Source organism: Bemisia tabaci, chromosome 1 (assembly GCF_918797505.1).
Source record: "Bemisia tabaci chromosome 1, PGI_BMITA_v3".
NCBI classification, from domain to species: domain Eukaryota; kingdom Metazoa; phylum Arthropoda; class Insecta; order Hemiptera; family Aleyrodidae; genus Bemisia; species Bemisia tabaci.
Genome location: NC_092793.1, coordinates 26,246,349 through 26,273,731, shown reverse-complemented (window position 1 = coordinate 26,273,731; position 27,383 = coordinate 26,246,349). Strand labels below are relative to the sequence as shown.

Sequence of the window (27,383 nt, the reverse complement as noted above, 5' to 3'; positions counted from 1 at the left end):
TGGAGTAATCGCGTGTTTCTCCCGATATTGATAGGAAATTCGCGTAATTTCTCACTTCTTTAGCGGCGGAAATCAAACGAGCAACTATTCGAACTCCGGAGTAGGTAAATGGTATCACGCAAACTTGAAGGAAAATCGTTAGCTTTTCGCCAATCTCAAGTAACTGCCGCTTATGCTTATTGTTCTCGCACCGACAGAAAAGTCGCGTATTTTCCGCTATATTGAGTTGAAAATCGGGTGATCTTTTTTATTCATATTTTCAAGATTATTTTTTTTTCCAATAATATTTCTTATTCAAACCACTCTTCGTTCGCTCAATGGCGACAAAGGAGTGGAATCAAGAACACATTCTTTTATCACAAGCGGAAAAATCAGAGGTGTTCCGACTTTTATATGGCTAGTATTTTTTACAGCCCATGAAAAATTCACGGTAAGTTTCAAAAATTATTTCGTTAAGTTTTCAGTTTAAAAAATCTACCGTAAGAGGAATGAAGGCAACGCGCAATGCAGTTAGGTTAATTTTTCGATGATCCGTTCATCTGCGCATCGATATGTTGCGTCATTTGATCGAATTGTCTAGCTCTCGGATTACGTCCAGCAGATGTCAATCCATTAGTGATTCCAGTAAGTGACGTAATAACGGCGAGATGCTGCTTCTGTACGAAAACATCATTATCACTGTTCCTGACCCGAGGCGGCCTGGCAAAAACCGTCCGGGCTCAACGCTCAATCAATGCATTGGTCCAGAAACTCGTGTTTTACAAGTGTCTTGTTTCGAATTCCCTAGTTTATAATACACCGATGTTAGAAAGTGTCTCAAAATTGATAAGTTTGTAGACACTGAGCACATTTTCTGCACGACAGTTCATGGAAAAAAATGGTTAGGGGTTATCCCCCAAAATTGTGGTAGTGCCCCAATTTGTAGGATGATATGGGCATTTCCAATTATAATTGTCGTATATGCCACAACAGAAGTTGGTGGAGCACCGCAATATTTGGGTCAGTAACCCTATTTATTGGGGCGCTACCACAATTAATTGGAAATCCCCGTATCATCCAGCAACCCCTCCCTCTTTTTCCCGTGTGTTACTATCTTCAGTATTCGGGGCCGAGCGTATTCATGCTTCAATGTATATTAGGATTAGGTCAAAAAGCGTTCGCTCTTTTTGTAATCCATGTGAAGTCATCTGTCGTTTCTTAGACGAAACAATGTAACCTCATCGATATAGGTTCCAAGATTGACTGAAACGATCAATTTTTTACAGGAATAAGACAGTGTAATTTCTATCCAAAAGTTTGCTGATTTTTGTTCGTAATCGGAAAAAACAAACAGCGAAACTCTCAGTCGATTACTTCCAACAGTTCACCGGTAAATCTACCATTTGCTTGTGAAATTTTGCAACGTTGAAATGGATTGCGTTTAGCAGAAAGGAACCGAGCAACATTAGCAATTTTATAATTTAACTGAGCAAACGAATTTTTTACAAGAGGACCTTATGCGGATTGCTTTGAAAATTTTAAGGAATTAGCCTCGTACTTACACAGAAAATTCACTGAAATTGGCACACAAATTTATACAACCGTTTTCATGTTAATAAATTGAACTGCCCAGTAGAATTTGCCAACAGCTGATGTTGCTTGGTTCTTTTCTGTTTAACGCGGTCCAAATATAGTTACGTTCTTTCGTTAATTTAAGCCCTGGATCAATTGGATTACATTTTGCAATTAGGAACTGAACTTTCTGGCTCATTTTAGAAACAACATACGCGTCATTAGTTTCCGTATGCAGAAACGTATTTGTATCTCTTGACCAGAAATTGTAGTTCCCAGTTGCAAAATGTAGTCCAATCTGTTTACCGATCTGGGTGCATTGCAGGCGTGCAGTCTCTCTCTCCCGGCTCTGATTTTTATTTGTCTGATTACATAACGTACGTTGACGATGAATCATTCAACTCGATTTTGTGGCAGCAGTTTAAATAAGATCGACGTCGCGGTCTTATTCAACCCCACGCCCCAAGCGTCGCGATGCCGGCGGTTGTGAGTGTGCTCGAGATCGATTAAACATGATTAAGGACTTTTTCTTGAACTTGGGAAATCTGTCTCCGACCGTTCGCGTAAGACCTTTTGAAATGCATTGTTTTTCTCTTGTTGACTGCTTGGGTGCTTCTATAGTTCGTAGAGCAATTTTGCCGGAATCTCGCCTACCCGTTCTAGTTTTTTTTTTTTTTCTTTTTTTTCCGATTTTTATTCAAGTCTCATAATACAGCCCCCCCCCCCCCCCCCGGGTTCTAGTGTCTCTTATAATTCGTCGTTCCCCAGACGTGATCTCAATTTCTCCGTGAGCCCTATCCTCCGTATAACTCAATGCGTTTTGGGGCTCAAGTGAAATCGGAGATACGCCCTTACGTCAGAGCAGCGACGAATTAAGGAACGAGTTTAGCAGAGATATACAACAGTTTTGAAATCCGCCAATCGCACTTTTTCTCCTTTCAAAACTCTGAAGTCGAGAAGAAGTATTTTGAACGCGTTCTAGGACGGAAGCACGCTTGCTTAACATTCTCACAGAATATTCCCCACACAAAGAGGAATAAGCGCAGGAATTTTTCAAGAAGTGACGTTAGTATTTTTCCATTAAAGTAATGAATTAGGTATGATTGGAAGTCATCAGCGTCGAACACCAAGATATACGAGTCTGCGGTCTTGCCGTCGCACTATGCGACTACAATACCATACTGATTTTTAAACTAAATTGCCTTTATCAGATGATCGACCGCCTTTATGCTACCCGAGCCTCCTTGCTCCTCACTCACGTTTGATTTCAGAAAAAGCTTTCCTTAAACTACGAACACCGAAACGATTAAGTGATCAAGGTCACTTTAAAAAAAGGTAAGTGTGCGGATGATCAACAAATACACCCGGTATATTGTAGCGCAGACATAGACACAGACGAATATGAATCGCCCAATACGCGCAACAACAATTTTGAGGAAAACGATGCAACAGTATTCTCTCCGACTAATGTTAGCGGGTTGATCCACGTGTTTACGGAGAGTTACACGACACGACTCAGGCCGATATCTGACGATCAGTTTTGCCCAGAGTGGATTTTCCCTCCGAAGATCCAAAACAAGGACAGAAAAATCGAGCGGGGGAGGGCGAACGCGGCTGAGAATTTTGTTTTTGATTTTACAAAGGACTCGACGGGTGAATATTAACTGGAGCGGGTGAATATTATATATCTCGGAGTAGCATATGCAAATATGAAGCCTTCGTTTTTTCCCTGCAAATTCACATTCATACAAGGAGATAAATGCGAAGGCCTACCTATTTCTTTTTTTCCTTCGATTTCAACCAAAATTTTGAGGGGTCTGAATCAAATTTTTTGGTTTTATTCTTTTAAAATGACATATTTCTTAACCGGTGAAAGACGTCACCCTTACTACTCCATAACTATTCCGAAGAGGTTATTTTTCGTTTTATTTAGGTATTTGTTGAATTGGGACCTCACACTCCCCATGAAAAACTTGGTCAGAGAATTTTTTTTTTTTTTTTTTTTTTTTTTTTTTTTTTTTTTTTTTTTGGAGCAGAGTGTCACGTAAAAGTCGAGTTTGCTGATCGCGTTTTTATGTCCACGTTTTTACCACCTGAATTAAGTGCCCTTAGGTCATCCTACAAAAGTCAGGGAATTTCATCGGAGGAAGTCAGGGAATGATAAAATGAAATTTTGCTAGCCACCATGTTGGATACATATACAGATCATAATGCTCCGATTCGCACCTCGTCTAGTGGTCCATACAGAGAGTAAAAAAAGCGGTCAGAATTTTCAGTTAACCAGTTCCCCGTGTTCAAAAGCAGCTCTGCAAGCGAGAAGATGAGGGCAGGTGACCCTCAGCGCGATTTGGTAACCGGGGAACGGCACAGGTGAGGTTGGGTCCGGCTCAAGAGTCGAGGGTTTGCCCAATCGGTCCGTTCGATATTTCGATGAGTCGCCGTGTGAAATATGAACAATTATTATTAGTGAAGATGACCGAGTAAGCATCGCAACTCGCGCACCGCGGCGCATCGATCGCGGGCTTACCAATCAGGACTGCCGCGGCTGCAGCTGATCCACAAGGTCACCGAATGTGTCGTTGTTTGCTCGCGGCCGACGGCCCCCGACACCGCACAACAGATGCATGTCTATCGTGAGGAGGCCAAAAAAAAGGAAGAAAAAAAGAGGGATGCAGAGGAAACCCCGGAAGTATAAATTGGAGTTTGTTGGGGAGATTCTATGCATTGATGACGTCAGGCACTGTCTCCGACTTTTGCCGCCGCCCCCCCCCCCCCCCCCCCCCCCATCTTCTTTTGAAGACGTTTGTCAGGCAGAGTTTAGACATTGTCCGGTAAACGGAAATAGACGAGTGGAAAAGATGAGGTGTGCTCCAGAAAGCTGCTTAAGAAACAATGTTTAAGTGGACGTGATTCTCTTTGGAGGAATAGAAAAGCAGTATTTTACACTCTACCAAAACGGAACTAAGTGCCAACTGTTTGCGACACTCATGAGCCGTGGGCATAGGAAGAGATCACTGGTAAAAAAAACCTCTTGGACCAATGCCGCATTGCATTGACTTAAGAGTACAGTTTCTTGTCGCCGGATTTAAGAGTCTTGAACTCTTGTTTCAAGCGGATTTCGCATTAATTCCAGCGGATTTTGCATTGATTCAAGTGGATTTTGCATTGAAACAAGAGTCCAGACTCTTAAATCCGGCGACAAGAAACTGCACTCTTGAACCAAGAGGTTTTTTTTACCAGTGATCGTTCTGGAAAGGGCTCATGAGTTAATGCGGACGCTGACGTCACTGGCGCTTAATAATTTCCATTCATTCTTACGGCCCTTGACTAACAAGCACATCCTTTCTTTCCATTTTGTCTCTGGTTCTGTTCAGCAGAAATACGTCTGAGTGTCTGACGTCATTTGAAGAAGGGAAATTCAAAACCTGGTGGAGTCGTCGTTCCCAGACGCATGAACGTAACAACTTTCCAACGCTTGAACTTAAAGGCATGAATTGTAATTTTCCGTCGACAGTGCGTGTGGGTGCGAAGGAAAGTACCCCCCTTAACTTTACCCGCCCTATGGAAGAATTTAACGATTCTTCAATGAAATCCCTTGACTTTTCAGGGTTGGGCAAAACGAAGCTGTTGCGTGTGTGTCAACGATTTGCGAATCAAGCACGTATTCTTCTGCAAAATTTCGCTAGAAACACGGTGACGATGCTGAGAAGAGTTTTCTCCGAAACGAAGTCAGAAAGCTCTCCAAGCTGAAACCCTAATGAATTGGGAGCCCCTGTGCACAGATAGGGAGCAAATACATTAGGAGGGTCTCCACTCTCCAGTTTCTTTGAAGACTTCAAAAGACCACGGACGGCATCACTGCTAATGCATTTGCTCCCTACCTGCGCATGGAGAGTTCGACTTGATATTGCGGTGGACTCTTAGCGTATAGTGTTGGAAATACCCATCCGTTACGGCCTCAAGTTCGAGAGCTTTTTTTGAGCTTTGGAGTTCGTTCCAGAGAAAAACAGTGACAACATCGTGTTGCAGGCGAAATTTGCCAGTGAAATAAGTACTTAAAACGCAAATCCCTGACACATGCCCACCTTCTCCAGGTTTCCAACGACATTCCAAGGACTTGCCATCCCCCTTGTCGATGGTCATTCCATGCCAAATCAAACCAAAATTTGACTCCGACCTCTTCAGAATATGACGAAATTTGATACACTCACTCTACTCATTGAGCTGATTCCAAAAGTTCGATTTTTTAATGTTTTCGTCCATTAGTTGAACTTTTATTGAGCCTCTAGTCTTAGCCACTAAGCTTTCTTCGAATTTTCGGAGGCATCCGTATGCAGGCAAAATCCGCGATATTAATTAACTGACAACCGCAGAGTCGTCGCTCATTGTGCGACGTACGCGACCACGTTCCCTCTTTCCTTCCTTTACGTGCCCCCGACGATGTCGCATGCTCGCTCACGTTCGACGACCATTTGGCACTAGGTCTCAGGCGACACTCGCGCCGTGAATTCATTCACCGACACGTTCCACGTTCGCGCTGCGTTCCCTTCCCATCGCGATCGAGTCCACCATCGCCGCTTGCGCAACGGGCAACGCGTGCCCTGCGACCCATGACACGGCATCACAACTTGACGGTACTGTCAGCATACGAGCATCGTTGCAAAATTCCTCCTCCCTCGTCAACTTTTGTTTGATGGACTGGGGTTTTGTCGGCCAAAGGAGTGGAGGATTGTCAGGTGTTCGAAATTTGGTGAATTTCATGTTTAAGTGGAAGCTAAGTACTGCTTTAACTGAGCACATGGACATATCCTCGGTTCTAAATATAAAAATATTGCAAAAGATATGGTAAAATGACCTATAATGCGCTGAAACACGTGTGTTTTAATGGAAAATACTGCCTTATGACATCAGAAGGCGGTACATTTTCTAAATTTTACATTTTATTGTGCATTTTCTTTAAAATCTATTTCCTACACCAGAAAGAATTAAAGAAAAATGCAGTGAACACAGCTCCCTATAAACATTCGAATGAAGCAATACATTTTTTCCGAGGAAATCCTACATTGAATAAATAGGAGCCATACTTACGAGGCGCGTGTTAAAACAAAATGTATATGGATGAATGCCTTATTTCCTCTCATTAATATGTATGTATACATGAGACAGCTAGAGCGGCCGTCGCAAGAGAAAATTGCAACCGCAAATTTTGCAATTTCAACTTTAAAATCCTTCGAAATGCGCCTTGATACGGAAAACATGGGTTTTTAAAAAAAGATGCGTGTACATCGGGGTCAACATTAAGAGCAAGCGAGAGAGAAGATTACTCGATATAGAAAGCCTGTATCGGTGCGGACGAAGTCACACAACCCTCCACCGATGGCTTCCGTTCCCTTTCATGACGCAACACTACTGAAGTCCGTTAGTGGTAAGAAACCAATTTGAGCATATTAATTTTAGAGCAGAGCGTTAACTGGAAACGTCTAGACGATCCAAGAAAGTAGAGGATCTGCTGATACTTGAATGAAAGATGCGTCAAGGTGCAAAGAGGGAAAATAATATGAAAGCTTTGAGTGGCGCAGGACTATAGTCTGCCGTGCTGAGGAAAAACGTCGTATGAGCCTCGAGACGTTGCCAAATTTTCTTTGTTAAAGAACGAATTTTCAGAAAAACTTGTGGATAAGTTTCTCTTTCTTCCTCTGAGAATTGTATTCGCAATTTCATCTACAGGATTTGAAAATTCTAAGGGAAAGTATCCATGGTTTCCCCAAAAGTAAATATACTATGAGGAAAATTTGGCAACATCTAGAAGTTCATACGGCGTTTTTTCTTAGCATGGTAGTAGCCCCATGCCAAGTGAAAGATGATGAGTCGAATCTGACTGATTAATGAACGGTTACATAACCCGAATCGTTTGCGGCAACGTCTGACACCAGCGAGTCTAGGGCGATCGCGACTGTCTAATCTTAGACATGGTATTGCTTGAGGACAGGGAACGTGGGCTGTAACATTGTCAGCGCGAGTTCACTTAAAGGGTTGATCGAACTTACAACCTATCGGCGGTTATTTGCTACACTCCAAAACGCTGCGATGTGAAAGGGTAATTTTCTCGGGGTCAAAATGTTCGGAAAAATTCGCTTCATATTCTAGGGAACAATGTGTCGACGCACCGCTGGCTGTCTATCATAATTATACTTTTAACTGTGATGAGGTACTTAACGTCATTTTGAAAACCTCCCTGATTTTCTTCCATGCGTGGAAAGTATTCTGTGAAAACTGTCAAGCAAAACCGTTGGTTTGGTCTCCTCTAATTAAAGGGTCATTCCATGCCAACTGGTGCCACTTTGAAAAAGTGACCGCCTCAGAAGTTAATGAAATTTGGCAGACTCAATGTCCGTTGGGCTTTTATGAGACACTGAAAGTTCGCAAAAGTTGGCCTCTTTTGAGGGATGTCACCACTTTAGTGATGTGTAACTCTGGAACGGTGTATCTGAAATCAACCGTTTTGTTGTCATTGGAAAGCTCTGAGAAGGAGTTTTTCAGATATCTATAACAAAATTGGGCTTAACTCAAAAAAGCAAATGGTAGGGTAGATTTTGAAACACAGAAAACAAGATAAGCGTTTTTGCAGTTTCACTGTCGATTACGTTGAGCTTGAAGTCTATTTGAAACAAAAACAATAGAATCGATCTTGGAGCGTTTTATAACGAATGTTTCGCGCTGAACTGCCGAAGAAGCTTAGCCAGAAATCTCCGATGCGAAGGAGGCGCTAATAGGATATTCCAACCCCTTAGGCACTGCTCGCTCGGCCATCCTTACGTCACTATCAGCTTATCAGGCCTCTTCGCATCAGTTGTAGTTTTAAGTAGTTCACCTGAATCCTGAGGTGTAAGACATGTGAATCCTATTAAACTTGAGACAACGATACACTGACTTCTCTCTATTAATCGGATTGATTTCCCATCGATACGTAATCGACGATGTGCTGCCAAGATTATCCTCAAGCCGTTCGAGTTGTAGATCAGACTTGTTTCCACCATTATTCCTTATGTGCCCACACGATAATTTAATTAACTACCGGTGCCATCTGTAACATTGCAGGGATACATTTGTTCTCAACGCGTGCGTGTGTGGGAGTGAATGTGCCTTTATCTGCATCACATGTGGCGACTCGATACGCACGTGAGTCTGCACGTGTGCTTTGAAAAAAACAAATGTCATCTCATGTGTGGGGACTTGCCGCGTGGGCCACATTTGGTGGAATTTCTAAAAATCTTCCGCCAAGCCCTCAGAAATCTCCGGGGTTGTTAGGCTACAATTGCCAGGCTTAACAAGCCTGAAAATTCCGTTTTTAAAGCATGGTCCTAACCCCATTTGTTACAAACTTTTCAAGTCAGGGAAAAGCAAAAAAACAAATTAGGGTGAAGTCAAACAAAGTAAGGGATATGAAAAGTAAAAAAAATGATAGTAACCCTGTAAGGTATTAATGAATGCAGGGTTCCATGCGGTCTGGGAAAACGGGGAAAGTTGGAGAATTTTCAGTGACTGGGGAAAGTCAGGGACTTTAGCATCACATACAGCCACAGTCAGGGAAAACCGGGAAACGTCAGGGAATTTTAAAAAGTCAGGGAAAACTGGGAAATGTCTGGGAAAATGACAAAAATGTCTGGAAAAATTGTTTAAATCGCCTTCATTTGTTTTCTTGAATGGGTTTGATAGTTTGCACAAGAAATTTTGCCTGAAATCTATTTTCAATTATGCCTTCTCAACCATCCGTCATATTTGCAATTGTCAGGGAATTTAATTTTCTAAATTCTATGGCAACCCTATAGCAAAATGTGTTTAGCAGAAGTAAATGTAATTTAAACGAAAAAAATTTAAGTGAAAGTTTTATCAGTATGTCAGGGAATTCGAAGTTTTCGGAGTCAGGAAAAAGCAACAATTGTCAGGCAATTTGGTTTTGGAGAAATTATGGCAACCCTGCAAATGCCGGCTGCGCACGAGTGACAACTAAATGGAAAACCTTTCCGCCATTCGGCTGAAATAATGCTCGAAACTAAACAGTGCTATTCGTAGCTGAGAATGCTTTCAAAGCTCTCCACGTGGTGGACAAGTACTTCGAAAAAATGTTTTAAACAGTGTAACCACCCAGAAGAACAAAAACAATCTGACGCGTGTTGAGATTTCGGGAAAAACTTGAAGTTGCAGCTTTAGTCGAGCCCCATTCAACTTGACACAAGTGTGTATTCTGAGATTCGATAAACACTTGTATCGCGAGCGGCTCAAGAGTTTTGGAAGCCCCGACACTCTAAAGGTGAAGAGTCGTAAGGAACACTGCCGTGATAGCGAAGAGAGCAATAAGTACATATACATGCTGGGATGAACCTCGAGACACATAAAGCGTGTGCTAATCATGGCTCATACAGAGATCCAATTACTGCTCTTTACGCTATCATGGCAGAACAGGTACAACTTTCAAGTCCCAATATGAAATTCAAATCCGTTGGGCTCAAAAGCGTTAGCTCCAACGTGAACCGACATTTCTTTATTTTCTACGCCCAGGATTTTCCCGTTGAAATATGTTTTTCGGAACACGGTCACCGTTATTTCCACGGCTCCGCCTCCATGGGGGTTTATTTCATCAAGAATATCAATTGCCTCGACCTGTTTTGCTCCAAATCCGTGCGCCGCATTTAAGGACGCGAGTGGCCGTAAAAAGTACTTTTGAATATCCTCAAACTCGATTACTTAATGAAGTCGAGTCAATATCTTGAAACTCCATAAATTTTTCCCTTCGTATTCACACGTGAAATGCCGCCATCAAAGCCGAAGACCGTGATCAATCGATCGTTCAATTATTTTATCAGGTGTACAATTCTCGATTAAAAGCTCAACTTCAAGGGTCTGAATTATGTTTCGAATTATAAGTTTCTTCACTATAAATGCCTTTTAGTTTCAAGTCGAAGTTCCTAGAAAATTCGTCTACATTTGGCAAAAAGAAATCAAATTAATTGACAAATAAGTTGAAAAATCAACGAAGACATCAACGGTTTCACCTGTACAATTTACTGTAAAAAATGAGCTTTTAGCATGTGTTTAAAATACAGAACACTTTTCGTAGGGTTTGATTTTTTGTGAGGAGACTGAAAATCAGGAGCTACACCGGTAAAGCTCAAAATAATTCATATACATTATTTTTTTATATTTAAAACATGACTTGGCCTCTTTCTGCTGAATTTGATCCAGCTTATCGATGATTTCTTATTTATAGTTCGCTTTCGTTAACAAAATATATATATTTCTGTCGATTGCGGTCAAAAACTGGAGTGTAGTACCCGTAAAATATTTATTTCTAGCTTATAGCAGGAACGACTCATGTGTCATCAGTTCGCCTGAGCAGATAGGTGCTTTTCTCGACGGGCTTGAATTAGCGGCTCATTTTTACGTAATGCAGTCCATTTGAGAGTTCTATGAGCTTGTCATTCGTCAACATTAAGGCCCATGGGACGTGGCCCCCAATCTGTAAATAAATCGTTCCTTTTACTTAAGCCCAGGTTCACCGTCCTCATTCACCTTCGCCTCGGAGAATTTCATAAAAGCAACGTGGACGTAGCCAGCAACGATGACGTAGGGAAGCAACTTTAAGGCCCTTCAAGGCCATTAACCTCTCGGGAAAAATGAGAGAATCGCGCACAGCGTTGGATTTTTTGGAGCGACGTGACAGTCCAATTCCCCCTGAGAGCTCGTGAAATCGAATCGTTATCGAATGACCTTTATCGATAAACCTCCATCCCCGCAAGGGTTTTCTATCGATTCAGAAATCGACCCGGAGACTCGCGAAGGCTCACCTGCCAAGAGACCGGCACACGGCATCCGGGTTTTGCGATCCCAGCTGTTTTTCCGACACTTGGCTTAGCGCTTATTTGCGCGACGAGACGGTTGCATAATCAAGTGGCTGGAAGGCTCACAGTGGTGCCGGTTTCTCCCATAAATACACCTCCTATGTAGGTTTTTCCCACGAGTCTATTCCCTCTCTGGTGAGCTTCGGTAGATTAAGATCCGAATGGTAAATGAATAGGTACTATGATTGCTAGAGCCAATTGTCACACGGCTCGACTTTCAAGTCCCATAACCTCGCCGGCAATTGGAAGAGGATGAAGAAGATTGGCCTGTTTTCATATTCCCTCACATAATTGTATTTTCCACCTCTCATTTAAGCCAGAAAAACCAGTAAACGCAATAAAATTCGTATTTTTTATTTCTAGAGTCTTGGCGCCCAAAATTGTTCGCGCAACGAATTTCAATGAGAAATCATGTAAACAAAAAAAACATTAAAAAGTGTGATGTTCTAAATGACTATAAAGTCAGGAAATTTTGAAATCCAAGAAAACGTGTGTGCGTGAATTAATGTGGTTATTTTTGAAATCTCAAGAAGAGAACCGTATTTGGCGGTGACCCTATGAACAAGGGCGGAGTGGGTCTGGAGGCCCCTAGAAAATTTTCAAAAATTTAAAGCATCTAATATGCAGTTTAAGTCAATTTCGTCCTGTAAAGTTACCCAAACGCTAACTTTCCTCCTTCTTTGTCCTCTTTTTCTTCCCCATTTTTGTCAGGCAAACGGGGGGTGCGCACGGTCCCCACGCCCCTTCCCCCTCTTAGATCCGCCTATGGGAATCGAGTTATCGCAGATTAAGGCAAATAATGGTTTTTGCAGCTTTGAATTGATTGGTCAGAAATAAACTAACCTCTTGCTACCAAAAATAAAGGGAGACCGTAGATATAGTCCACCATGCAAATTTTGAATGAAATCCAACGAATAGATTTTGAAATATGGTTGTACACAGATTTTGGGGGCACCTGACGGACGGACACATGATCTTTCAAATTTGTTTTTTTTTTTTACTCTAGGCACCTTCAGACGCCAAAAAATTATGAAATTTCGACTTTAGGGGGGGGGGGGCAATACTTCTTTTACCTCTAAGGGGAGCGAGAAAGTAAAATAAAAAAGAAACGGGGTCCGAGCTTGGTTCGAACGATTTTTGCGACTTGCGTTTAGCGGATGAATGGCGGATCACCGTGCGACGCGCGGTAATAATAAGCTCCGCTCCTTGCCATTGACTCGCGACCGTGAAGGTGGACTGTGGAGTGTGGAGGCAGGCGCAGGGCAGGAAGGTGGAGGCAAGGCGGCCGGCCGCGGTTTGACCCGCGTCTATGAATAACTCCATTTCACACTCGATCAAGCCCCCTCGAGTCGCCGCACCGGCCACCGAACCGACCATCCGGGGCAGAAGAGATTTTTATCAGATACCGCCGTTTTCTGTGTTCTGGTTGGTCGGACCGCTCAAAATTTTCCGTACTTTCACTTTCTGCCGAATCAATCGTCGTCGCTAGCTTCATCGCCACCCCAGCACCACCGCCTCGCAAAACAGTGACAATTCTCGAAAGTTGGCAACACCGGTTTTTTTTTTAAATCCATTTTTTTTAAAATTCAAACGATGTTACCTGCCACATGGCAATACAAACAATTTTATTACTTACATTTAAGAATAAAAAGTATTAGAAATCCAACAGAGTAAGGCATTTTCTTTTCTTTACTGTTGTTTCTCCATCTAACGTCATTATAAATAATCGACTTCTGATGACGAGACAGCCTTCCTTACTGGAATCTATAGGTACCGTATTTTACGTACAATCATCAAGGGACAGTCGGTAAAATACGCAAAGCCTCGGGTGGGGGGAGGAGGGCGTTAATCAGAGCGCCATCAGGGTGTCTACAAGTCCGGAAATTGTACTGATTTTGTAAGGGCGGTCCGAAAGTACTGAAAAAGTGCGGAAATTCTGCTAAAAGTTCCGGAATTTTCTTGAATTTTTTGCCATGTTTGTCGTAATTTCAAATTTTTGAAATTTTTCTAATTTCGTCAAATGGAGGTACTGAAAAAGTACGGAATTTTTCTGTTGGAGGAGGTACTGAATTTCTTGAGAATGTACTGAAATCGTACTGTAAAAGTAGTTATTTTTGACCTGCCTGTTTTAGTAGACACCCTGGCCACGCCATTTTGTTTTTACGTATCAAAGGAAAGGGTCTTGAGTCACAAAAACGATACTAGTCCGGGGGGGGGGGGGGGGTCATGCCGTTTTCCATCAAAATTTGAATTTAAAAATCACCCCCGCGCTCGTGAAAATCACCCTCTGAAGCGTCCTTAGCACCACCCCACCCTATTTTTTTTTTACATTTTCTTGAGTGACACGCCGCGAACTGCAATGCCAATGCGAAGCCTTGAATTCGGGCGATGCGAATATGGTAGCGGGAGCTCGGGGCTACGGTGCAAACTCACGACTTATCACCGCTTGAGCACGGCGAGGCGGCGTTGCCGAACGCGGCGGGAAATCCCGTAATTTCCCGCGAAGAGTGCAATATCGCGGACGCGGATCCGGCAAGTGCGTACCCGTCTGCATCTCCCGTCTCGTCTGGCGGTCGTCGCGGCGCACTATGGTCCGAATAGCCGGTTTAAGCGGCATTAAATCAGATATGTATGTTTAAACCTCGCAACATGAGTTTTCAGGGGTTTTTAGGGTCGCTGAGTGCAAAAATGCTATTATTCTTCAGGAAAAATCCATTTTTAACATTTTTATACTTTATATAACTGTGGTAATATTTTGCTCACAAACCTTAAATTGAGGCAATCGGTTCGAGTTGACGCGGTGGAGCAGTTGACATCGCGTCTTTCCTGTCTTCTTGGTATCCCGGGTTCGATTCCCGGTAAATTTTTTTTTTTTTTTTATAAGTTTAAAAATTAATTTTACATTGGATGGACTATAAGAAGCTAAAAGTAGAGCCTCGTCAAACACTACTATCAAGGGAAGTTGAAAAAGACAGCTCAGGATAATACTTCTACGTTTCATGGCTCCAGAGGCCTACTTTCAAGTCCCACCGATCAGCCGTTTGAACTTGTTTTCGTCTGCCAAGCTAAACTTAAGCTTAAATATATCCATTTTGATAGATTATTTGTTTGAAACATGGGTAAGCGTAAAAAAAAAACGTTTACGGGACCTCAAAGTGGCTTCCTAAGACAATTTCATTGCTCGGGAGCCTTACTTTCAAGTCCCACCGATCAACTGTTTAGACTTGTTTTCGTCTGCCAAGCTAAACTTATGCTAACATATATCTACACTGATAGATTATATGTTTGAAACACTTAAAACGTCAAAAAAAAAACTTTTACGGGGCCTCAAAGTAGCCTCCCGAGGCGATTCTTTGCTGTTCTTGAGCACAAGTTTCAATTGGTCCCGATCAACCCCATCAACTCGTATTATTCTGCCTGGGCAGATTTAGGCTCTAATGCATTCGATTTGCTAGAATATGACAATGGAACATGATAAAAGTCATCGTCAATGGCATATGATAGCTAATTGTTGTAAGTGATAAGAAACGCGAAAACGTCTTTTTCATGAGAAATAACTTGAGGCGATTGTGTGTGATTGATCTGCCACTCAGACTAAAAGGTAGTCTAGAGTCATGACAATAACTTCCGAGTAAAATTACGAGGTGCTCAGAGGTGCAAAGGATATTTTTTGGGTCCTACTTTTGCGAATTTATTGAAAAAAGTGACTATGTCTAAGGGTTAATCTAGAACATTAGATATGATGAAAAAGAACAGTTTCAGCATGAAACATCTTAAACTTATCTTATATTTTGTGAATCAAGTGCCCAAACACTTTCAGGTACGGTGAAACGACGAAAACAAGCCCTTAAACACAGCACTGCCGCTCGGTAACTGGAATCGCACTCATTAAGTGCTCCGCGCGCCGCACTTCCCAGGCTTGTCACATCTTTATTAGTGCTTTAATCGAAGTGAAATTTTACAGGAGTCTTCTCTACAGTATGTACTATCGATCTACTGCTTAAAATCTAACTTTTTCCAAACTTCACTTTTTCGATTTATTGCCGCTTAAACCGGCTATTCGGACCATAGTGCGGCGCGCGGCGTCGCGTCGTCGGCGTCGTCGCGAGCCGAGCAGTCCGCATCCAGACGTGCAGCGATCGAGTCGTCGTCCTCAAGAGCAATCGAAACAAGATCAAGTTGTTTTCGAGGCTTTTCGTTCGTTTTTCGCGCTTTCGCCCGTTTTCCCCCGTTTTCCAGTTCCACGAGAGTTTCCCAGTGCGCGCGCCCGACAGCAGCCCGGAAACGGAAACAGTGCGCAGGTGACACGTTAACAGTGCGTCCGTTTTCCCAGCGACCCGGCTTTTGTTTACGCTCGGAACTTCTCTCGGAATCGGGGTTTTAAGGATTTCGCGTGTTCTCGAGCTTCTTCACGATGGTGCATCTTCAGAATTCGTGTGGGATCATCAATCGCGCCTGAGTGCCGTGCATCGCTTTAAGGTGGATTGTGAACGCAAACCTTTCCCGCTCGATCGAGCCCCTCCCAAGCACAGGTACGACTTTCTTCTCTCGTCCGGGTTTGGGAACCAAGAGAAAGTTCCCGGAAATTCCCGGCTAAAAGCTACATTCCCGGGAAAGTCTAACAGGCAAATACACGCGCATTCAAGAGCTACCGGGAATATCCCTGATTGTGGACCAGTGTAAGAGTGAAGCATCACAATATTTACTTGTTCCTCATCAAAATTTACCGCAAAACCCGGTAGTCATGTTAACTGTGTAACATGTATACCTCGTTAAACATGTTGAGAAAGTCCGAAATCAAGGATTTTGTGCTTACAGGTTACACCGGGAAAAAAACACATTGGATCTAGAGTCCAGACTCTTGAAAACATTGACAAGAGAAAATACTCTTGATTAGATCGGATTTTTGCTTGAATCAAAACGAAATCCGCTTAAATTAAGAGGCTTGGTTCTTGATTTAAGGTAGATTCTGATTTAATCAAGAGTACTTTTTCTTGTCGATGTTTTTAAGAGTCTGGACTCTAGATCCAATGTGCTTTTTTTCCAGTGTACACTGAAATGAGCAAATTCAAATGTGGCGTTTATGTATACAAAACCAAAATCAGCATAAATTAACAAATATGATATCAAAAACCAACTCATCATTTCAAAAGACGAACACTTAGAATGCATTAAGACAGCATTTAGCATTTACACAGTTCAGAATGTCGACAAAAATTCCCCTCGCAGTTTCGTGCACGATATTTGTAAGCTTACAAGAAAAATTGAGCAGACTGTAAAGGTTATTTCATCAGAAGAAACACTGAAAGTTGTACCTTGATTTTTTGACATGCGAGAAGTTTGAAAATTTAGAAATTTTTAGACGTGCCTACCGTGTTTTACGTGAAATTCTAATGAGGACACTCATGTTGTGGTGCTTACTTTCTCACCCTTTCCATTAAGATCCGTGCCCGAGAACTTTGCCAGGAGAGCTTTTGAGGAGGGTAACTTTTCTTCTAAATGTCTAAGAAGGTCCATTTTAACATGTATGGGACATTGTGACGTGACTTGCGTTTTATCAATTTTAAAATAAGATTCATAAACTCTTGAAAAATGAATTTAAGCTTGAATTTTTTCTCTTTCCCGTGAAGATCATTACTTAAATACCCCAAAAGACTTAATATTAGGAAGTTTTTGACGCCCACTTCCCTTGTCAGTCCTTCGTGAATCTTCCTTAAAGTCCCGTCAGTCCACAAAGAAGGCAGTAGTTCATTTTTTTATAATTTTCCTCTTAAACTTTTCACATCTCCAAACAACGTTTTTCCGTGTCAGATTCGGCTTGACCGCTTATTCGGGTCGTTTACTCGAACCAACTTTATTTTCCTTCCAAAATTTTCATGCCAGTAAAAGTAGCCGTTCAATAAAATCTTACTAAGGCCACATTGATGAAGTTTGATCGATTTTAGAGCACTTTTCGAGATTCTATTGAAGTCCTCCCCTCAACTAGACTGAGATGGCGTCCCTGGAAGGAAGGGGGAAACGACTCGATATTTTCACTCCAAATTTTCATAATCCTAAGTAAGCCGGAAGGAAAATGATACGGAGGAAGGTCAAGAAGTTTTCGACTTTCATCAAGTTTTTCACACCCTATCCACCAAGAAACATTGGGCACTACCTCTTCTTACACCTCTTTCGAGTTTCCAGTAATGGAATAATAAATCAAGAGTCAGAATAAAAAGAGAGGAAAATCGGGTGAGGAACTAATCCTCACGCAAAGCTAGTATATGTACACGCTTAAAAGTTGCATGTAAATGTGATAAGTTTCATGTGAAAGTGGTCAAACTGGGTAGAGTCAACAATTTTTAATAATAATCCCCTGCGTATTTGAAAGATGTTAATTATTGCGTGGTTTTAGTTGATTATAAATTAAAGAAATCAAAACTTAAGTTTTGCTTACGTTTACTTACTTAAAATTTTGAGCAGAAATATGACAAAAGAGACCAAACTCGTCTAAAACATGGTAAAAATAAGCAATGAGAAAGTTATCGATTCCTGAACATTTTACTTGTTTTCCCCCCTATTTGTTCCAATAGTTGGCTGGAGGGTGTCTACGAGGTTAGTAGATCCAGAAACGGATGAAGCGATCGGTGCGTGTACCTTTCGTAGCGGTAAACGGAAACTTTTAGTTAGATTTACGATTCTTGCTCATTCCATCGCATAATATTTAGTCGGAAAGGTCCTCATTAGGTGCATGTAAAATTAATCAGACTGATCTCTTGGTGAAAGCGTCCGTCGATTCAAACATCAGCCGCAGTGAAATAATTCTACGAAACTCCTAATTAATCTTACTGAAATATTATTGTTCATTTAGTTTCAATGAAAAGACAGCATCGGTCGTAATGTTTTAAAGAACGTCAATATATTCAATGTAATAAAAGTATCCTGGACATCTTGAATAAAACTTCCTCCTCTCTAAAACCTATCCCGTTATCAAGATAAGAATGAAATGACGTCGGAAATACCTGAGAATGGGAATATCACCTATTACGGAATTCTCTGATTCATGCCCGCCGCTTTCCAATGAGTAACTCAGAATGTTGCGAGTCGTTGTTCCCCCAGCTCATGGATCGGAAATCTACCGAACTTAATCGTGGTTTCACACGACTCATTTTTTTAGTGAAAATCAATGGTTTTTTCTTACTCTTTCTTCTTCGTTTAGAATTGCAATTTTTTACGTATTGTAGAGCCCCTTATGGAGAAGTATTTGTGAGCTATTTTTGTACATTTTTCAGTCCTTCAGAGAGTTCCGGGATGATCCGTCGGTAATAATAGTAAATCGGCAAACGCTTTGAATTTGGAATGCAAGCGACGAAATGGATTTAATCGTTTCTTGGAAAAAATACCTTTCGCGTTTATGTAAATCGCCCCCTGGAGGCTTGATTGTTTTTTCCCCTCTGCGTCAACGACCTTGAGTAAAACAGCAGAAAATCAGATACACCAACTGCCTCTGAATCTCAATCCGATAAAGTCGTTGAGAATCATTTCAACAGAAGAGAAAATGGAATAAGTACAGTATACACCGATGCGCACAGTCGTATGTTCGAGTGAGATTTGAGTATGTCCAGGCAGACTGGCATGTTAGGAGGTTGAACGTAAATTGTCTTGTGGGTTGATCAAGACCTGTGTCTTCCCCAACCTGTTTTTTTCTCATTGGCAGGGCGTCAAAGACGGTATGGGGGTCATTCCCCCCGGAAATTTCATGAGACTCCTCACTTTTTAGCCGGTCTTCTGTCTTTTTGAAATGTTCTGCCCATTCCCTTAGCGTCTCACTCCTTCCACCCTTTCCCCTTTGAATGTCTCATAAACCCTTTTAGATAGTGGAGACAAACTCAGATTTGTTTCGCAGTAATACTGTAATATCTTGGACAATTTACATGTACCAGTCATGCATAAAGCGTATTCGAGTTTAATGGGTGCAATACGTATCTGCCGTTTTGAGGAAGAGCCCCGTAGGTACAGCCATACATTTAGACATTGCCAAAATTTGTATAGTAAAATATTTATTCCTGTAGACAGTTATAAATATCTTTTATTGGAATCTTTTGGTATACTACAGACTTATCGCGGACAATTTTAAAGAAAAACAGTCACAAATCTTGTAGAAAATTCGTGTTAACAGAAAAAATGAGGCGAGGTCTGAATGTTTACACTGCGTTTTCTCTTAGAATGGCAGATACGGTGACATATACGAAACTAAAAACTACCCTCCTCAACCGGTTCTTCCCCTTTTTAACACATGTCTACGATTAGCCAGAATGCGCCGATGTTGGACATACCTGAAGCACACCTTGTCAAGGGTTTGGAAGTACTGGGATTCTTGGTGGAATTAGTAGACATTGAACTGAACAGTTACTGAGAAAATCAAGGAATATAAAATTTAAAACCCGGTAGATTAGTTACTATCGATCTTGAGATCTTAGTTTAAACTTTGTCGGTTCGCGTATCCTTATATAGCAATAAAAATCAGTCGAAATAGAAATTAGGAAGATCAATTGATTTTTTCATAAATATAATTCCACTTTTTCTGCAGAGAAATTTGAAAAAATTGGTTAGAAACCATAGATTTTTATGAGGGCATATGCCTTATAAAATCAGGGCAAATCGGAGGTGTATCGAAGAATGAAAAAATATTAGTATTCTAGTCATCATAATTTGAACTATTTGATAAAAAACAGAACTTATAAAATTGAGCACTCATCGACTCAAGATGTTAGGGGCAGCGTTCAGCGTTTTTACGTGTTTCTGAGTCAGACCTGTCCCTTTAAAACGATTGAATTCAGATTCTTCCGTACATGCAGCATGCAGTAAGCGCGAGTATACTCGCAAGTAAACGCTGATCAATCGCTTTTGTCTTTTTACCGTATCTCGAAACATGCTAATTAACTCCTGCGTCACGATTAGTTGTGCTTTTCAGCGAGCTTTCCAGTCGATTATCAATTGATTCTAATTTTATTTTGTTCCTTATTTGTTGCAGGTAAGCAAGACACCGGGGAACGATTTGTATCTGACTTTTAATGCATGCCAGTCTCGTAAGTACTTAAAACTAGTACGATCAAGGTCAGAATTTTCCGCCTTGTTGAGTAATGTGACTCTGTTTTCATCGCTAGTTGTAAAGTTGCATAAATGATTTATCGCCGCCCCGTCACACAGTGGAACGAGTCTTGTGGCGAGCTCGGATACGAAAAATGTGACTAAAATCACAAAATTTTATATTTATTCAGTCATTTTTTATTTTTTGTCAGTTGTCTCCTGTAGAAAATTCTACAAGAAAACCAAAGAAATTACTTTTGAACTTTTCCGTTTTGTAGTAATGAAGATATTCGCTGTCAAAGTTTTAAAATCGTGTTCGACTTCCCATACTAAGTCGCTCTAGTGTGCGTCAAGACTCGAGAAAAAAAGAAAAATCGAGATGTGTATCAATTTTGCGAAACTCAATACCAGAGTGGTTATCAAACGTGATGTTTCTGTTGTACACACTCAGATTTATAAATGTCCTGTAAACACAAACCATGTGTTAGTATACCGGCATTCGTCCGCGAACGAAAAATTTCAACAAAATCAGGGAATCTTGTGTTTCGCGTTTTGTAGAGATGAATTACATCAATCCGACATTAAATATTTTTATCCTTCTGTACTTGTCCAAAGAAATAACAAACCGCCCCACAGTGCTGTGCGCAGTTGATTCCAGTAAAGAGAACATAAGCTGTGAAGTTTTTATTCGTTGGGATGATCTGTGATATATTTTTGTCCAGATGCTTGTTTGGAAAGTGAGGCACATTGCAATCACTTTTTAAAAGGAATACACAAGAGAAAAGAAGTCAACTCTCTCAGAAACTCTGCTTTATAATGAGAAATCAGCAAGGATCGTTAATTAATAAGCTACTGAGCCAACAAGACTGGAAACAAGTTGAATTAGCATGCCACCTGTGCCTTTAAATCCTCTAAATTGAATACTAAGTAAGAAAAAATTGCGCTGGTAGGGTTTTATCGCTGAGGCTGAAAAACTTGGACAACTGAGAAAAGTCACGTTGATTTGTTTTATCCTGGAAAGATATGAATGGGCCGTTTCTTGAATGGAACACCTTTATTTTCTGTATGAACCTCAAGACGCGTATATTCTCATATAGCCCGAGGCTCATCTTGGAAATAGACTTGTTCCCTATTAGAAACAACCCTTCTGTATAGCTTTCATAGCAAGTTATAATAGGAATTTGTAAAGGGAAGGCTGCATTTTGTGGACAAACATCGTGTATGCCTGTATTAATACTATGCAGATATTCGTCTGTAAAAAAAGAAAGGTGCAATATCCTGTCAGCAAGATTGACAAAATGTTATTTTAAAAAAAAATCCTGGAACGTGAACCTAGCTACCATTATTTCAATTCCTTCTGGTATAAGTACAAAAATGTCTGTTCATTCAAAAATGAGTTTATTTGTACATTTCGTCATTTAAAGACGGATTCATTCTCAGAGAAAAGACCGGATACTTTTATATTTTAATCAACTGACTCTTACGCCTCTCCTCAAACCAGGCGATCCTAGCATGAGACAGTTGCAGCAGAAAAGGTTTGATGGTCAGAGGAAAGGATGTGAAAAGTCAGGATGAGGTCGGTACATTTTCCCCTTAAAAGCCTGTAGACATCCCGATAACATGTCTCACTTTATGGCTCTACTGAGAGCTTGTTGCACGTTACTCTGAAAAATAAGCTCGATTGTTTGAGTTAAATGGGTCTATGGATCGATCTAGAGTACCTGTATAGCGAGAGTTTGGACAGATCACTTCATGGAGGGCTTAGGGCCCAAAAGTGCAGCCACCCTTCTAACCAACTTTTAACGCACAAAATTTCACAGTCAGTCTGCAGATTCCAATTCTAACCAAGATGGCTAAGGATGTACATTAATGAGCGTTCTTCAGCAAAAATGAGGAAATATATGCAAAAACTAAGTCAAATACGGTTAAAATAAACGATGGTTCGTAACAATTGTATTAATAAATCGCTCTGGATAATTGAAATTCATAGGTTGGCTGCCTTAACTTTAGTCACGGAGGCATCGGTGAAGGCCTGATGGATTTTCGGAGTTTCACATCTGTCCATACTCTCGCTATACAGGTACTCTAGATCGACCTAGTCGGTTCGTAAAACGGGAGGTTCCAGAGATCGAATGTTGAATTCATATAAACGAACCTTTGTTAGCTCGGTTTAGTCGATGAGCTTAATCTCATAAAACGATTATTCCGTTTGACAAATTGAGTTCGGTTTGACGAACCTTATAGTTCGATCGACGTGAGTCATCGGCCTGCAGTGCCGGGTCGTACAGTTGGTGGGGGCAGTCAATTATAAAGAAGTCGGATATGATTGGAAACTCCAAAGGCACATACATTTTTATTCAAAAGACAAGTAGAAGTTTAAAATTGGCTTCATTGGTTTCCTCGTAAAATTTCAAGGGCTCCGTATCTTCGACTCAGCAACGATGCCACTTCTTTGTTCGATAACACGAATCAAATTGGCGGAAAATGCTCTTTACTGGATCTTGGAAAATTCGAGTTTCAAAGTTCGTACGGCTTAGGAGGTCGTGAGGAACATCGTATGAAAAAATCTCGATTTAGCCGTTGCAGCTTTAGTAAGAAAGCTCATGCCCGATCTTTCCAATGGTTAGGTTCGGAAATTGTTCCAGTGGCGTAGACGGGGGAGGGGGGTGCCCAGGGGGTCGCCCCCCCCCCCTTTATCTCGTTAATTGTACCTTTTTTTGTTACTTTCGGAGGACAGACATAAAATATTATCAGCTATGTACACAAAATAATATAAATTTATCGTCACGCACACTCTCCCCCTCCTCTTTAAAGAATTCTTAGCTACGCCACTGAGTCGTTCCACTCTGAGCCGACTTGGCGTAGTATCGGATCCGCTTGTAAAAAATAGTGGCAAGCGAAAATCTGCGAGTGCATGTTGCCGTGCTAAGGAAGAACGCCGCATGAGTCTTTGGATGTTGCCGAAGTACCTTTGACAAAATCTTAAGGAAAAATACTTATTACTTTCTTTCAAAATGATTATTATCTGGTATGTTTCGCAACATTCGAATGTTCATACGACGTTTTTCCTTTGCACGGCAGTATTGAAAGCGAGTGAACGACAGCCATCGGGCTTTGACGTGAAATTCGCCCTGATCCGACCTCGTCGCTTGTGACGCGTCCTTGTTGCGGACGAGCGGGTGGCTCGCTCTCAGCGGCCCAAAGACGGACTCCCGGCTATCGTGCGCAGTAATCCGAAGTATAATCCCGAAAGATTGAAAATCCCTGGGAAATCCCGGGAAGATTGAAAATCCCTCAACCCTTAGATTTTTTCATATATCCTCAAAAATTCCTAGATTATATAAAGATTATGTAGATGATGTGATTATATAGATTATGTATATCGTATAAGCATGACGTCATTCGATTCGTCGATTTGCAATATTAAAATCTAATTGGCTCCAAAAATATTAACAGCACGTTTGAGTTCCTTTGTGTTCTACTTCCTTTATTAACACAAATTGTCGATATCTTTTGATTTGCACTTTCCACTCTTTGATGTTTGTTAAAGATTGAATATTTGTGCCTGGAGTGCTTACTCATTTTTAGTATTTTTACTAAAATTTAACACGTAAACATTGGTAACAAACAAATTTTACGTAAACATTGCTGACTGAAAATGACTAAAAGTATTGAGTAGAAGTCGGTAAGCACTCCGGGCGCAAATATTTAATCTTACCAGGGTGTCTAGCATCAGAATTTGTCTGATTCTATCAGGAGTTGAGGTCAATCAGGATTTAATCTCGATTTCATCAGGATTTGAGGAATAATCGGTCGTGAAATCAGGATTTGAGAAAAGTCGGCTGTCCGATCGAATTTTTTTATGCTTTCGCATACGCTTATGAAGAAATTTTAATTTTTCTCCGCCAAAAACCAGGATTCGGAACAATTGTGAAATCAGGTTTTAGCAATCAAAAATCAGGAAAAATCAGGATTTCCCAAAATGAAAAAAAGAAAAAAAAACTAGACACCCTGCTTACACAAAATACCGGTCACTTTCTTTTACTCTGATCTTGCGATTTGCAACCATGTCTGCGGGAATCCTCTCGTGGAAATTAGACTATTTCCGTCGCGAAGTGCGCCAATGATGCGTGGACGTGGTGGCCGGGGCTGGCGGTCAAGTCGTCGGTCGGTGGGATGGCACTTCCCTGCGGCCGCAGCCTCCCGTCACGTCTCACGTCGTCGGATCGCGTCGCGCCGTCTCCGGATACATGACACTCTGCCCTTGGTACTACTTCATCCGATCGTAACGGCGACCTTAACCCAAAAGACTACCGTCAGCTCCGTACCCGCTGCACTTATCGCCTCCGCCACCAATCAACCCATTCCGCTGGCCTTTCCCAGCTTCATATTTCATCGCGTTAACGATTTACCGTCGAACATCGACGTGGCTCGGGTCCCTGTGTACAGAGAGTTAGAACACGTGGACTCGAACTCTGATTGGTTCCTATATTTTAGGCCCTCGTGGTCTCACAAACGGGTTGGTTGCGAGGGTTATCAACTGGAATGGACCCAAGGCATGGCAGGGAACAAGCAGAATGAGATTCATATTGTAGGGAAGAAACCCGGAAGTGGGTTGACCGAAGATTACAAAAAACCACACTAACTTTGCAATCTTTCTGCCCTGTTGTGACATTCAGGACCCAATGTATCGTAAATCCTGATAAGACCCAAGACGTGGCCATTGTCCGTCCTGCAATGGCTTGAATGTGCTGCATGGTGTCAAATTCTCGAAACACCCCCAAGAGTCCCTGTTGATCACCAGGGAACTTTTACTCAACCTGGAATATTATGGCAGATACCTAGACGAACTTTGAAATGTGATCGGATCTCCTTTGAAACAGATTTTGCACTGAAAGAATTTTGAGACCTAAGAAAACTTGTTTCCTTCCACAGAAGCCAACCAGAACGTTATTTCTGGAAAGTTTTAGAATTTAAGGGTCGTCCGCCATCGGTAAATGACGATTGGCTTTTTGTAGATCATTTAACACCCCCCCCCCCCCCATGTCAGGCGTGCCAGACAACGTCGACCACCTCCACTCCAGTACTAAGCACAATGGAAGCTCCGCGCAATTTTCATTCGAAATTTTTTTAAAACGGGGCGCTTTACGCCGATTTACGCCCGGGGTCTGGTTTGGCTTGACCTACCTAGCTCTATGGGCAGATCCATTTCAGACACCCTCGGGGGCCTAGATCCTCTGTCTTCTGAAAGCCTTGACATCATTTCTAGACGGATCCTAATCCAGCGTTGGACCGTGAGAGAGAGCCCCACGAAGGGATCCGAGTGGAGAGAGATTGGTGGCTCAAGAAGAAAGTTTTCTAGGTACTTGCAAACGAGCTAACCGTAAAAGCACAAAACCAAGTAGATTCAGCGTGAAAAACAGACCGATGGGCGGTGAACACCGACTGCTTTTCCTCTTTCAACTGAATACTTTTTCCAGTCTACATGATTGTGAAAAAATAGTGAAGAAGGCAAAATCCAAAGCCAAGCAGAAGCGGAGGGAAAAAAAGAAATGGCGGAAAAAGTTTGAAAAGACCGTGGTGTAAGGTCACACCGTTGGAAAAAGGAAGAAATAAAAAAATACGTTTCTGCGCAAAGCGGATGTCCATTCTCATGACAGTATCACCGATTCGAAAGGACGGGCTCTCAAAGTCATTATTTTATAGCCTTTGATAATTTTCGCGTTTAATAGCTTACTGAAGGCATGTGTCTGACAAGGGAGTGATATTGAGCGATGAGCCGAAGATTTCAACGAGCCGTAACTCGCTGCGTGTCGTGCCCTGCCTTGAAAAGCTCGCCGATCCGGTCTTGAGCTTGCGGCGCCACGTCGCAGCCGAAAGAGCTCAATAGTGAATTAAATTGTCGGGTTCAGCGCCGTTTGATCGATTTATTCGCGTTAAATGTGGCATCGCCGCTCCAATTCTGACAGGTATTCGAGGCGTCCCTCCGTGGGCCCCGGACGTTGGTTCCGGTGAACCTTGACTCCGACTCGAGTGAACCTCTTTCCGCAAACACCAATTTCACCGTTTCCGCAATTTTTTTTCCGATTTCTTTTTTCTGACGATCGATTCGTCGCCTCCCCGCCTTTTTGGCATTTGCGTTTTTTTTTTCGGCACGCGTTTTTTGCGTCGGTTCCGTCGTCGTTTTCACTTGCAATTTTTTTCAATACCTATTGCACTTTTTAGTGGTCTGTCCGTTTTGGTGTAACTTTTTCGGTGACCGAGAAATCTTGACGCCGACCTTCGAGATGAGTCACTACAATTTTTGCGAATCGAGAGAAGGATTAATGCTTTTTCAATCGATCGGTCGAAATTCGCATCAATTTATTCTCATTTTCCCTCTTCCTCGTGTTATCGAGTTCAGTTGTTATGTTCGGTGGTGGGTTTTTTCACATAGCTAATCCAATACCTTTCTCGTCGATGTGAGTTTAATTTTTCGAGATGGGGAGTTGATGGCTTTTCACCTGTTTCCATCGGAAGGGAGGGTTACTTTCAAGGCCGTTTTATGACTCGCCCTGAAGCCATGCGAATCCACTTTTTGTACATTTTTAGGAGGCAAGAACTCACAATCTGTATCATATGTCGGCCATAATTTCTGAGAAATATTGTTTTCCTAGGGATAATTCCTGAGGAATGTTGTTTTCCCAAGGATAATTCCTGAGGAATGATGTTTTCCTAGGGAAAACTCCTGAGGAATGTTGTTTTCCTAGGGAAAACTCCTGAGAAATGTTGTTTTCCAGGGGAAAACTCCTGAGGAATGTCGTTTTCCTTGGGAAAACTCCTGAGGAATGTTGTTTTCCTAGGGATAATTCCTGAGGAATGTTG

At 41.7% G+C, this 27,383-nt stretch overlaps 1 protein-coding gene across 2 annotated transcripts in view; it reads left to right on the top strand.

Annotated features, from left to right (window-relative positions):
- The window catches only part of gus (splA/ryanodine receptor domain and SOCS box containing gustavus), a 161,819-nt gene that overhangs the window by 10,330 nt on the left and 124,106 nt on the right, over positions 1–27,383 (top strand). Inside the window, exon 1 of one of the 2 annotated variants that reach the window (XM_019057403.2) lies at positions 15,567–15,982. The exons of the other annotated variant lie outside the window; for it this stretch is intronic. The gene's annotated coding sequence lies outside the window, so the exon portion shown is untranslated. Of the gene's footprint in view, positions 1–15,566; positions 15,983–27,383 lie in introns of those variants that run through there. 2 annotated transcript variants of the gene reach the window in all.